The sequence below is a fragment of the Pyrgilauda ruficollis genome, unplaced genomic scaffold (genome assembly GCF_017590135.1).
Source record: "Pyrgilauda ruficollis isolate IOZ18807 unplaced genomic scaffold, ASM1759013v1 scaffold202, whole genome shotgun sequence".
In the NCBI taxonomy this organism is placed as follows: domain Eukaryota; kingdom Metazoa; phylum Chordata; class Aves; order Passeriformes; family Passeridae; genus Pyrgilauda; species Pyrgilauda ruficollis.
In genome coordinates, this window is record NW_024519430.1 from 631,311 (window position 1) to 644,091 (window position 12,781).

The window sequence follows — 12,781 nt, forward strand, 5'->3', positions numbered from 1 at the left end:
AGCTTCACTACAGTCATCTTAAACTTTGCAAGATTTTCAGACTGATGAATCACCTTTAAAGGTTCATTGAAAGCTCTGGATGGACAAAGGAACTGAATAGTCACCTTACTGTTCTGTCTGTTCTTCCCACCAAGAATATCCATCAAGCAGCTTTTCTGGTCCCAAACCTAAGGGTCAGTAGCAGCTCTCAAGCTCCCTCAGTCTGACCAGTTCCTTATCCAGCTGCTCTTGCCTCTTATGTGAATGTCTTTTAATGGCCTTCCAGAGCCTTCTACGTTCTTTTCTCCAGTCTTGACTTCTAGACTGGCCTGCTTATCCACTCTGGCAGGTGATATCTAACCATGTCATCCTCTTTAAACTGAACTCTGGAAATCCAGATTTGGAGACTTAGTCATGTGCACTGCAGCCATCAGAGCTGAAAAGGCATGATGTAATTCCTGCTTAACCCTTAAATTAAACAAGTGCTTTCCTGCTGGTTTCTCCCTCCTGTTCAAGAATAAAGATGTAGTGATAAAACAAGCTCATTCTGGGCAGTCCTAATGTTTTAGAGGCAAGAAAATATAAGCTATAAACACTTACACAAACCACCAGAGAAGTTTGCAGATGTCAATTAATCTCGGACCAGTCCTTTAGCCAAATCATACTTTCCAATGCATCTATTAATTACTTTACCAGGTCCTGGTAAAGTAATCACAGACTGTACATTCCAAAGTCTAATGCAGTCATGTTGGCAGTGGCATGTCCTTTTGACAGATTTCTTACATGGAAAGTCCCTCCCCTGTAATTAGTGTTCTCTTTTTAGTTTACCAGTAGCATCCCAGTGCTTACCAGCCTCTCAAATGAAGACTGAACCATATTGCATTAGTTAATGAAATAATCAGAGCAGACAGTCTTGTCCAGAGGTACTTGTTATATACTTCAAACAAATCACAAACAGGAAGAACAGGGAGGGAAAACCAGCGGGTAGGACTGTGCAGTTGCAGTGACTCAGCCTGTGTAATTAGCATTAGATGGTGGCTTTTATGTCATTACTCAATGTAAGGTGAAGTGCAGTATACTTCAAGATGCTGCAGTCTTTCAAGGGAATCTTAGTGCACTTGGTAATGAGTAGTTCACTCATGCACCATGTCCACTTCATTCCTCAGCACGCAGCTTTCAGCACCCTTAGGGCCCAAAATAAGGAGGGCTGGCTTTCCTGTGCTGCATGATTGCTGCAGATTGCTGGGCTGCGTGAGGAAGAAAGAATTGCCACTCTAAATTCTGGCTGCATGTAGAAGTCTCTTTTTTTTTTTTTTACATACAATTGAATTGCTTCAGCAAATAAATGCATACAATGTGTGTTGCTCTGCATGTGATAGAGATAATTAGCTGCAATTCTTCCTTCGAGGGTAAATAGAGGTGAAAGGAGTTTATCTGCTTGTAATTTCAGCAAGAACAAGTTTATTTAGTTCTCATAAATATAAAAAAAATTAATTAGTCCAATTTTTTAAAGTATTAAAAATTTCAATACTAATATAATGGTAGCTACATAAATCTGCCACAATAGCAAAATAAATAACAGAGACATCTGGCAGTATAACCCTTATTTTTGGCAAATGTGGTCTTGAAAGTTCAATATAAAAATACATTCTTTTCATATAAATTCTGAAAAGAAACCTATAGCTTTGTCAATAACAATTTTCTTAATATTATTTTATTATGAGTAGAGCTTGAACTGAATACTCTCCAATATTTTAAAGGATTCAAGTTTCTCCTTAACACCTGATCACTATGTAGAGCTTCTTTTGGAAATGTACACCTTGTACTTGCCACAATCACAAATAGCTTAGTAAGTGATAGGTTAAAATAAATCCTGGTCCATTAAATTCTGAAAGACATTTGGTTAAATATAATATTTTCTGCAAATTCTTCTGTTCATTCGTGAACAAGAAAACAAATCCAGTTTGTATTCAGAAAACAAAGTAAATCATATTGAGGAAGATACAATAGTCTGGATTTGGAACTGGGTAACCAGTAGCAACTGGTTTACTTTCCGTGGTGATGTTAGCAACATTTATTCCTTGAAATGACTGATTTGTAAAGGAATCTAAGAATACACGTATTGGAAAGAAATCAAACAGTACAATAATATCATATATTAGGAATTAGATGATAAATCGTTAAGAGTTCCAAAAGCACCAAATACATTTCCCTACATGCCATCTCTACTTGCAGTAGCATAAACATCCTTAGTTCAGTAATAAAATATTACTTTATGACACAGTAGATGATTTTCTAGTGATGTCAGTTCCTAAGAAATGATCTTAAAAAGCAGCTTTGATACTGACAGCAAAGAGACTAATAAATGCAAATTCATATTGCTTTATGACTGGCCTAGTAATGCACAGTGCAGTGAAAGTTACTCCAATATTGTAAATCACAACTTTGTCCTTAATATCTGGCAGCCTTTTAGCCTCTTACTGAAGGAAAATCCCTGGAGGCAAAACTAGCTTTACCTCTTAAATCATAAGCCAATGTTTATTTTTCCTTCATCTCACCTAGGTGAAGAGCATATTTGGTTACGTAGTTTGACAAAATCTTCCTTTTTATCAAAACCCAGAACTACTATTTAATATAATACTGAAATGGCCATTGAAATGAGAAGGGTTAGATGGTATTTTTTGTTGAGAGATTCTTCATACTGTGTTCATACTTACTGAAATAACAGTAGACATGATTCCTATCACTATGTAGAAATCAGTAATCCTGCATATTGCACACTGCACTTCATGCTACCTAATAAAAGAATACAGCCCTAAATTTGTTTACATATACTATTGGTGCTGTGGAAAGGAAGTGGAGTGTAAGCTGGGAAGATGGGGATCTAGGAAATGAGGAAAACATGGAGCTGCCTTTGGGTAGAAAAGTGCTCAGGAGAACATGGGACATGAGGTGAGAAATGGGAATTGAGCTACTTAAGGGAAGAAAAGAGTCTGGAAATAAAAACTAAGTTGGTAAAACTAGGACTGAAAATACAGGTACTTATATCCATAGGATACAGAAATACATGCCTTTCTACCTGTTATCATGCACACAATTCTGCAGCGGACCATGTGACAGGGAATCTTGTACTCTTCCTATGCTTAGTATTGACTGTTTTCCTTGAGTGCTCTCACCTCTTCTTCCCAGATTTCTTTCTTTTCAGGTCTATTTTTATGCTTCCTTTCTTCTCCTGCTTCCCTGGTGCCAGCTTTGTGCCGGCACCAGAAAGGGTGCCCCATGTCCCTAAGCAAGGTGGGGGCCTGCCTGCTGGGGGCTCCTAGGCCCAGCACAAGGGCAAAGAGCTGGCGCAGTCACAGTCCCATATCCCACAGCAGCCACAGCTGGACAGAGGATTTTCCACTTTCAAAAGCCAAAAGCCAGGCTCTGACAAGTTCCCACTGCACCCCTGAGAGATGACTTCTTTTTTTGGACTCATCATTTGTCTAAAATACATTTTTCAGTGATTTCAAGAGACGCACTTTGGTTGTAAGCAGCCACCCTTCCTGCCAAATCTCCCCGCCCTGCTTCAAAACATGGGCATGCAGAGCTTCAACTGAATGACTATATTGCTTATATTAACACGGAAGGGAGCATGGGTATTTTTGCCTCATACAGTCTTTGGATATGGCTGAACTTTCCAAAATGTTTAAGTCTGAAGGTTAAATGATACATTAATGTAGAGAGGGTTTTATAAGGCAACTTGCCAGGCAAAAATAAAGATAGGCTTCAACAATTTGCCCTGTTTAAAATACCATGATCTGATAGGAGCAAAGATACAGATAAGAACTCAAATATGAAAAATGAGAGGAAGTGTTTAGAAGAGATAAGGGAGTTTAAAATAAAATAAAATTAACAAATTGAAAACCTATAGCAGAAAAAAAATCTTCCCAGCACTGAAATTTGATTAGACATAGAATACTTGTCCTTTGGGGATGGTGTAAGCCCCATGATTTGTGACCCAGCCTATAAAAAGATGTTGAACAAAATATTAGAAACATATGTCCTGCTGAATAACCCTGTGCTCTGAGGTGGATGAACCAGATGACCGAGTATGACTTTTCCATCTGTACCATCCATGAATCCAAGTGAATTTCTGCATCAATCTGTGGATGAACACAACAGAAACCTCACTGAAAGACTTAGCCCTGTCATCAGTGCCCGTGCCAATTAACACCTTGCTTCACAGCAGCTCTCTCTCCTCTAAATTCCTCTCAAAATTGTATTCCAAGGGAAAAATCTCACAGAGGAGAAGAAAATAAATGTGAAAGTTCTCGTGTAGCAATCCAAAAAATGTCTGAATTTCTTCCCTGAACAAAGGGGATGGATGTGCTAGAAAAGGGAAGAAAAAAAAAACAACATGATTTGCTAGAAATGTGATCTGAAACTTATGGCCAGTCACCAAGGTCAACACCTCATCATGCAACACTGCCTCTCCTTCCCACGAGCAGCACGAGCGGGTCAGAGACTTTATCATTCTGCTTACTCACTTGTAAATGTACACCCCCTCTTTCATCAGTGCAGGAATCTTTGTGAGATGCTTCAGTGATGGTTTAAAAAGAAAAATTAATTTACAGCTTGAACAGCCATCCACAGAAGAATTCCTAGTTGGCATGGGTAACCTGTGCTGTAAGGTCAAACACAAGGTTGACACAAGAGAGCTTCCTGCAGCAGCCGGAGCTGGCTGCTCAGCAAGACAAGAAAAAAACAGGCAAAACAGAGAGTGATAACAATTTTCACATTCAGTCACAAAATTGTAAATTCTTCACTTTCTACAAAGAGAGCCACATGTCTCACTGCAATAGAACTGAAAAGAGAGCAGTTTGAAGCTATAAACTGCAAGATTTTCAATAAAAGGAGTGCAAAAAATTCTGTTGCTTAGTAGTTGGAATGCAGTTTAACAGTTTGTAGAATTATGGAATCACAGAAAAAGCTGAGTTTGAAGGTACCCATCAGGATCAATGAGTCCAGCTCCTGACCCTGTGCAGGACACCCCTAAGAGTCACACCATGCTGCCTGAAAGTGTTGTCCAAAGGCTTATTGAGCTCAGTTAGGCTGGTGGTGTGACCACTGCCCTGGGAGCCTGTTCCAATGCTGCTATTATTAAGCAGTTATAGAACTGATCAATTAAACAAATCATGCAGCTGAGTTCTAACACTTAACGGGAAAAAATAGCTACTTTACCTGCCTTCTAAGAGTGGTCATTTTGGATTATCTGGTTTAAAATTCAGTGTGAGAACTGAATTACCATTTTGAATTTGCTTTCATATCAGGGTGACTGTGTGAAAATCTGGGTTTTTGGCTTCCATCAAACCAGATATAAATACATAAACTTGTGGTGAAACATTATTTCTGGATCACCAATTTCTCTCTGGCCTAGAACACACCTCTTTCCAGATTCAATGGATGAAGTACTGTCCTGTCACGAGGAGCTATGACTGGCTATCAGATGCTGAGTACGGATGAACCTCCCCAGAAATCTGAACTTCTTTGGTAGTTAAAGGGCAGAAACTGGAACTTCCTGAAAGCTGTTGACTGTCCTGTTTGTTCTCTTCTAAGTCTTGATGTTTTATTGGTTACAGGTTCTTGCATTTGACAACATTTAGATACTGCTGAGAACAAAACCTGATGTTTCTCAAAAAGTCTTTCTAATTCTAAGGGTAATGTCCTGAGTAGAGGAACATTTCCCTAGCAGTGGAGTTGCATTAATGAGTACTACCTAGCTGTGGATCTTTCTGAATCCATCCTTCTCCTTTTGTTCCCCTACAATACATTGAAGCAGATGCTAGTAACTGACTTTTGCATATAATCCCATACACTTGCTTTTAATTTTGGAAAGATTGCCAACAAATTATACAGCTTGAGCTTCCACAGTTAACACCAATAAATTTCAAGCAGGAATTCAGCCACTTTCATTATGCAGGAGGAAAGAAGCATAAGTTTCATAATTATGACATTCATCTTCCACTTTATGAAAAGTGACTAGTTGTGACTTGTTGGGTTTCTGTGGCCAGGTTTTGGTAGCTGTAGGTTACTGGGTGGTTTCTGTGAGCGGCTGCCAGAAGGTCCCCCCATGGCCAACACAGGCAGTGTCAGCTGGCTTCAGGATGGATCCACCACTGGCCAAGGCCAAGCCCATCAGCAATAGTGGTAATGCCTCTGTGATAACAGATGTAAGAAGGAAGAGGAGTAATTGAGCATATGTAATTGTGCTCAGAGAAGAGAAGGGTGAGAACATGTGAGAGGAACTCTGCAGACACCTGGGTCAGTGGAGAAGGAGGAGCAGGAGGTGCTCCAGGTGCCAGATCTGAGATTCCCCTGCAGCCCGTGGTGCAGGCTGTGGTGAAGACCCTGTGTCCCTGCAGCCCATAGAGATCCATAGAGATGCAGAGATCCCCCTGCAGCCTGTGGAGGACCCCAACTAGAGCAGGGGGATGCTCAAGAAAGGCTGTGATGCCATGGGAAACCCATGCTGGAACAGGCTCCTGGCAGGACCTGAGACCCTGTGGAGATAAGGGCCCACACTGGAGTAGGTTTCCTGGAAGGACTTGGGACTCTGTGGGGAAGCTGGAGCAGGTTGTTCCTGAAGCAGTGCACCCTGTGCTGGAGGAGTAAATGAGGAATCATAGCCCATGGGAAGGACATATGCTGGAGAAGTTAATGGATAACTGTCTCCTTTGAGAGAGAATCCATGCTGGAATAGGGAATGAACTCCTCTCCATGAGCAGTGCCAGGAACCAAGTGTGATGAACTGACCATAACCCCTATTCCCTGTCTCCATGGGTCTCTGGGAGAGGAGGTAGAGCCTGGAAAGGAGGCAGGGATGGGGGAAAGCTGTTTGTAATGTTTTTTTTACTCCTTATTATCCTGCTCTGATTTTTGTTGGTAATAAATTCAATATCCCAAGTTGGGTCTGTTTTGCCTCTGATGGTAATCATTGAGTGATCTTTCCTTGTTTTTGTCTGAGCTAATAAGCTTTCATGATATTTTCTCTCCCTTGTCCAGCTGTGGAGGGGAGTGACAGAGTGGCTTTGATGGGTGCCTGGCATCCAGTCACAGCATCAACCCACCACAATAATAAAGCAAACACCATAACAGACATGTTGAGAGATATTGTTCTTTCTCTTTTAAGGCCGGTGAAATGGAAAATGTTGTCAGTGATAAAACACAGAGAGACACAGCTGGAAATGACTGAAGACTTGGCATGACATAAATGAGAAGGTGCAGAGACAGAGGAATGTCTCTCTGCAGAGGCCTACCTGGCACGAACCATTGTAGTGCAATGTTTGGCCTCACGAAGGCAACAAATGATGAGAACTCAGACTTCAATGCAACTGTAGAGAATAACAGAGCTTGATAGAGATTCATCATGGTGATGGAGCAGAAAATTGGTAGGTAACCCAAGAGTGAGAGGTACATCACAGAGAAAAGTAGCAGAAGAATACCCTGTATTAGATGGGTTGCCTGTGGAAGAACGTGAGGACAGAAGAAAGGGAGGAAGAAAGCTCCCAGAGCAAAGATATTCCCAAGGAAGGGTTTGGCTGCACTAAGGGAAAACAGAAAATAGGAACCATGAAGCAGCTCTTCCCAAAAAGGGGTGGAGAAGAAGAAATAACAAAAATAGAATGTGGCATAAGGATGATAGACAGAAATAAATGTAAAACTGAGCCAAATCACAGAATGATATGCAGACAGGAGAAAAATGCAGGGTAGGAATTCTGTATGAACAGCAAAATAAGTGGGTTTACATGACTCCTTTAGAAGAATTTTATGGGCTATTCACAGAATGGGAGAGTGGACTGTCTGCCAGGATGAAAAATGTGGGCATGTCTCTGAAGGTATCATCACAGGAGTGGAGGAGAGGGCAATGAGAGGCATGACACAGCCAGCTTCCTACTGGGATGATTCAAAGACACTTATGTGCAGCTGGAGAGGACAGGGAAAAAGATGGAGAGACTCAGTCTCCAGTGAAGTGCTTCTAGTATTAGAAGAGATGAAAACATAGACAAGATGTCAAAAAAGTACAAACAGGTTTTAAGAGAAACAAACCTCTAAGGATGAATGCCACTTCGTGGAAGAAATTCTACAACTTCCTCATGGGGTTTTTTTGTGTATCCAGACACATAAAACATGAACATTTTGTTCTAATTTTTTAAAAGTGTGTAACTTACTCTCTCATTCCCAGTAGTCCTCAGGATTCCACACACCAACTAAACACCCAGGCTGAAAACAGCAAACAATCATTAGCTATGGATACTCCTCAAAACTACTTTACCCCTCTTAGGCAGTTCTCAGAGATGAATGCTGTCATGAGTGCAAAGGAAATAAAGGCTTGTGATACTTCAGGTCACTGTCTGAAGTTAGCTCTCCTGAGCCTCATTATTGAGACAGTCATTCTTCTCATGTATGCTTCATTTTGGTGTTGCTCAATTGGCAAATGAGAAGCTTAATCTTGTGATAAGTGTAATTGCTTACCATTTTTAATCACTATTAAATGCCACTAGCAAGCACTATACTCACCTTACCTGAGGGGAGTACAAGCTTGTTTTGGAAATTCAAAGTATTTTTATGTGATCCTACACAAAAAATATATTAGATTTGGCAGTGTGATAAAGGGATTCTTTTCAATGCTCAGGATAAATTAAGAAAGAAAACTTAATTATAGAAGCAGTACATTTTGTGTTGTTGAAATAGAAATAATCTTCTACAATAATCAAATAATCAATACCCTTTGAACCTTTGAAAGACCTCCCATCTGCAATTAACATCAAATCTACTAATTTTAATGTGTATATCTTCCAGCATTCACTTCCCCTGATCCTGTTATTATGGCCCACATTTTGTGAAACCTAGGTTTTCATGCAAAAATGAGAAGATTTTGTCCAAAGGATATGTCATGTTCCTCTCCTAAAATGAGTATGGATAGCAAAACAAAAAAAAAAAAAAAAAGGAATTATTATTTTTACTATCATACATATTCATAAGCCCTTAGTATTTACTCCAGTCAGGCACAAGAGGATTATTAACCCTTTTAAGATTACTAATTTTTGTTTAACTAAGCCAACTATTCAAGGCAGGTGAAAACTTTTCTTAGAATGACAAAATATGTTTGTATGTTGTTAATATTATATATGCAGAGCAGGAGACACACAGAGAGATTTCCATTCTGAAATACCTCAGATACCAACATCTGTTACCCTTATGTTTTAGATCTTACTAATTTAAAACAGAAGAGGGACTTACAGCAATATGTAAAAAATCACTTCAGATGTTCCCCATTTGACTGTTTCAGTCCATCTGTAATTGCTGTTTTCCAGCATCCAAGAAAATATCTTGCCAAAGCATAGAACCACTGGGAAAGAATTCTAATACTACTACTAATTCAAGTATGTACTTTTCTTGGAGACTGTATTTTGAAACCATATTACTGATTGTTTGTAAATGGCAGTCATGCTTCTGTCAGACATTTTTAGTTTCCTAGGATGAAGAATTAAGGATTTGCAGAAAAATTCAGAGTGCAACTAAGTCAAAATGTTAATTTCAGAATCATAAAACTAATCTAAATTGGGAGATTAATTATTTCAGAGGTTTTTCCTTCAATCCCTTGTGACCTCCATGTACACTATTACATTATCAAAGAATGAAAATGTCATCCTTTTATGATTTTACAAATTTTTAAAAAATTATTTACAAAACAGACTCTATTTACATGGAAGTTTTCATTTTGACATTCATATTCTAAAGCAATTCCTTTCTCATGAAAAATTACTGAAAATCTGTAGTATATTTTAAAAGACTGCAGTGTTGAGATACAGCCTTGTCACACAAATAAAAGCAGCAGGTACTGGAGACCACTGAAATCTGAAAGGAATACCATTAGGAACTGCCACAAGCAAAAGAGAAAAGTTAGTCATGTACATCCAAATTTCTTCTCAGCATCACTATTTACCTCTCACTGATGGAGGTCTCCTTGAGATAGTTACACTGCTCGCAAAATCCATGCCTTTAAATGGGATTAAACCATCCTTTGCTTTGTTCTCTTTTCCTCTTTATACTAGAATCTAATAGTAAATTCCCCTTGGTACGACCACTCACTCCCTTCCTCTCTTGCTTGTTTTTCCCTCTTCTTCCATCTTTCTGCCAGATTAAAAATAACCTTAAGAACAGCATAAGGCTGTCACAACCTCCTGCAGTAAATAGTGAATAAAGGAGATAATAAACTCAGGATATGACAAAGAGCTTTCCTTTCTGTCACTTTTCTTTTGAATAGTGAGTACAGAGCTATGTAAGAAAAACAGATTCCCAAATTCTTCACATTCTAGTGGTTCAACACAAGACATTCCTTCCAGCCATATATTTTCCATAGGGAAACCACACAAGATAATATGTAATAAGAAGCCTTGCAGGCAGATTGCCTTGGCTTCCTCTAGGTTTTGCAAAGAAAATGCTGAACAAAGCAGACAGCTCCTAGGCCTACCCCATTCCTGCCCGGATATGGAGATCTTATCGAGCTCTACCAGTGTGGAGAATGGAGCTGGAAATAGCAAAAAGGCCCACAATAATTTTCTACAGTGTAGTATTAGATTAAAATAATAATTCAGTCACTTCAAATAGTGACATCACTACCGGAGCAATGGAACTGTATTTGCCTTATAGAAATATTCAATGCGTGTCATCAGAATCACGGGCTGAATTAAGATCCAGCACAAGCTAAGCTGAATTCTACTGTGCTCTGATTTTGTCATCCATTCAGTTGCAAAAGCTAGAAAAACCACAGCCACCATGGGCAATTTTGCTGTTGGAGATGCCTAACTCTTAACCTGCATCCTGGGAACAGCTAGACTAAACTAGAGTAGCCATGTACAGAGAATGTTCATCACTAAAGTAGAAAGGACTACAGGAAATATAAAGACAGACTCTTCTCTGATGCACAGTGAGGAGAAAAGAGCCAACTGTCCCAGCTTGCAGCAAAAGCAGTTCTGGCTAGATTTCTGGAGAAAATGTTCTCTGTGGGAGAGGTTAAGCACCAGCACAGGTGCCCCAAGAAGATACTCCATCCTTGGAGGAGATGTCTTGTCCTCAGCCAGACCAGGCTCTGAGTGACTTCTTCTCATCAGTATGAGATTGGATTAGATGATCTCAAGGGAACCTGCCAAAACTGATTTCTTTTTAGTGAAGTAAACATTTTCTACACTAATATACTCCAATGATGTTTAGACTCACTTTTCTACATAATTTTTATTTTAATACCTGTCTTTACCAAAATGTAACCAACCAGGAAGCACAGCAAGTGAAAGTCCATGCTACCCTCCAGTCCAGCTTCTCTCCTGAACAAACCCTGTTCACAAGTTTTTAGCAGATTAGGCAAAACAAGATTTGTTACTTTGCAGACCAGCTCAACATTGCAGCACTCATAATTCAGGCCAGGAGAACCAGGAGCAGATTTGGCTACCTCCACCCAAAACATGCTCCACACAGCTGCTCAGCAAGATGCCTGGCATGTGCTACCAGCATCTATATCCAGGATGGCATTCACTGAACAAAAAGTGGGATGTCAAAGTTCCATTTTGATCTGGGCCTAGTCTACCAGCACAGCCATGTTGGGCCTGTGCTGTGAGTGAACACAAATACTTCCTCAGGAGAGATGAAAAGCTGCTAGCAATCAGAATCAAGGCAATGAAAGGTCTTGTGCTCCTGTCTTGCCTAGACAAACCCAATCCTCAGTACCATTATACTGCTGAACAAATTAGTGCAGAGCTCTTCATCCACTCTTGTCCTCCTCCTCACCTTTAAAAGGCCACACTGTGCGCTTGGAACAATTCCTAGACTCACAAACTGCTTCCAGAACTTATCAAGGAAACTCAGTGTTTACCAAAGTTTTGTTGAGGAGTCTCCTAAAAGGCTGCATGGGCAACTTCAGTTTGAGACAAAAAAATGGGCTGGTTCACAATCTGAAAAAGAGCCTTGTGTATGATGTGCTCAGCAAAGACTTCTCAGTCCTATCATTCTTCAGAGGTTTACCAAAGGGTTTTATTCCATCTCCCACCCTGGATTTCCATGCCATAGTGCCAACCTCAGCACACAGGCAAAGTTCAAATAAGTGCAATAAGTCTAGTAAGCAATGAGACAGAAAATTAGGAACAGCAAAGAATTCATTCTAGCAGGCAATTGTATAGCAACCAGTGCAATATCAAGCAAATTATGAGTCATATTATATTAATAAAATATTTTAGGCAGTTTCTCTTCACAATATGATATTATCTGTGGCAGGAGTTTTCCAGAAAATTTGTAATTGACTAGATGAAGAGAGGAGAGAAACCAGTTTGAATAAAGCATTTCAGCAGGCAATTTGAGCCAAAAGGTCATACTCAGGGATAAGTATTTGCTATGAAACTAGGAGGAAGAATGCCTCAGATGTTGAGGAATATATTTAGTGCAGATAGCTCACTGTGCAGATTGAAGTCTGGGTGGCAGAGCCCGAGGCAAGCGTCCGTGAACTGCCAACCTTTTGCGTAACAAATGCACAGGGACTTCTGGCACAGCCAGGTGAGGGACAATGTGGGAGCCGAGGACTCAGCAGGGAGACCCCAGATGTCCCCATACAGACTGACAGAATATAAAAGCCATGGGGATCCTTTTTTGGGGGTCCCTCCTCCTCCTCCTTGGCACCAGCCTGAGGTGTTATTCTGCTGTTGCACAATGATTACATTGTTTTAAGGACCCTGACACTCTGCTCTGGGAAGTCTGAAGGCAGTAAGGAAAG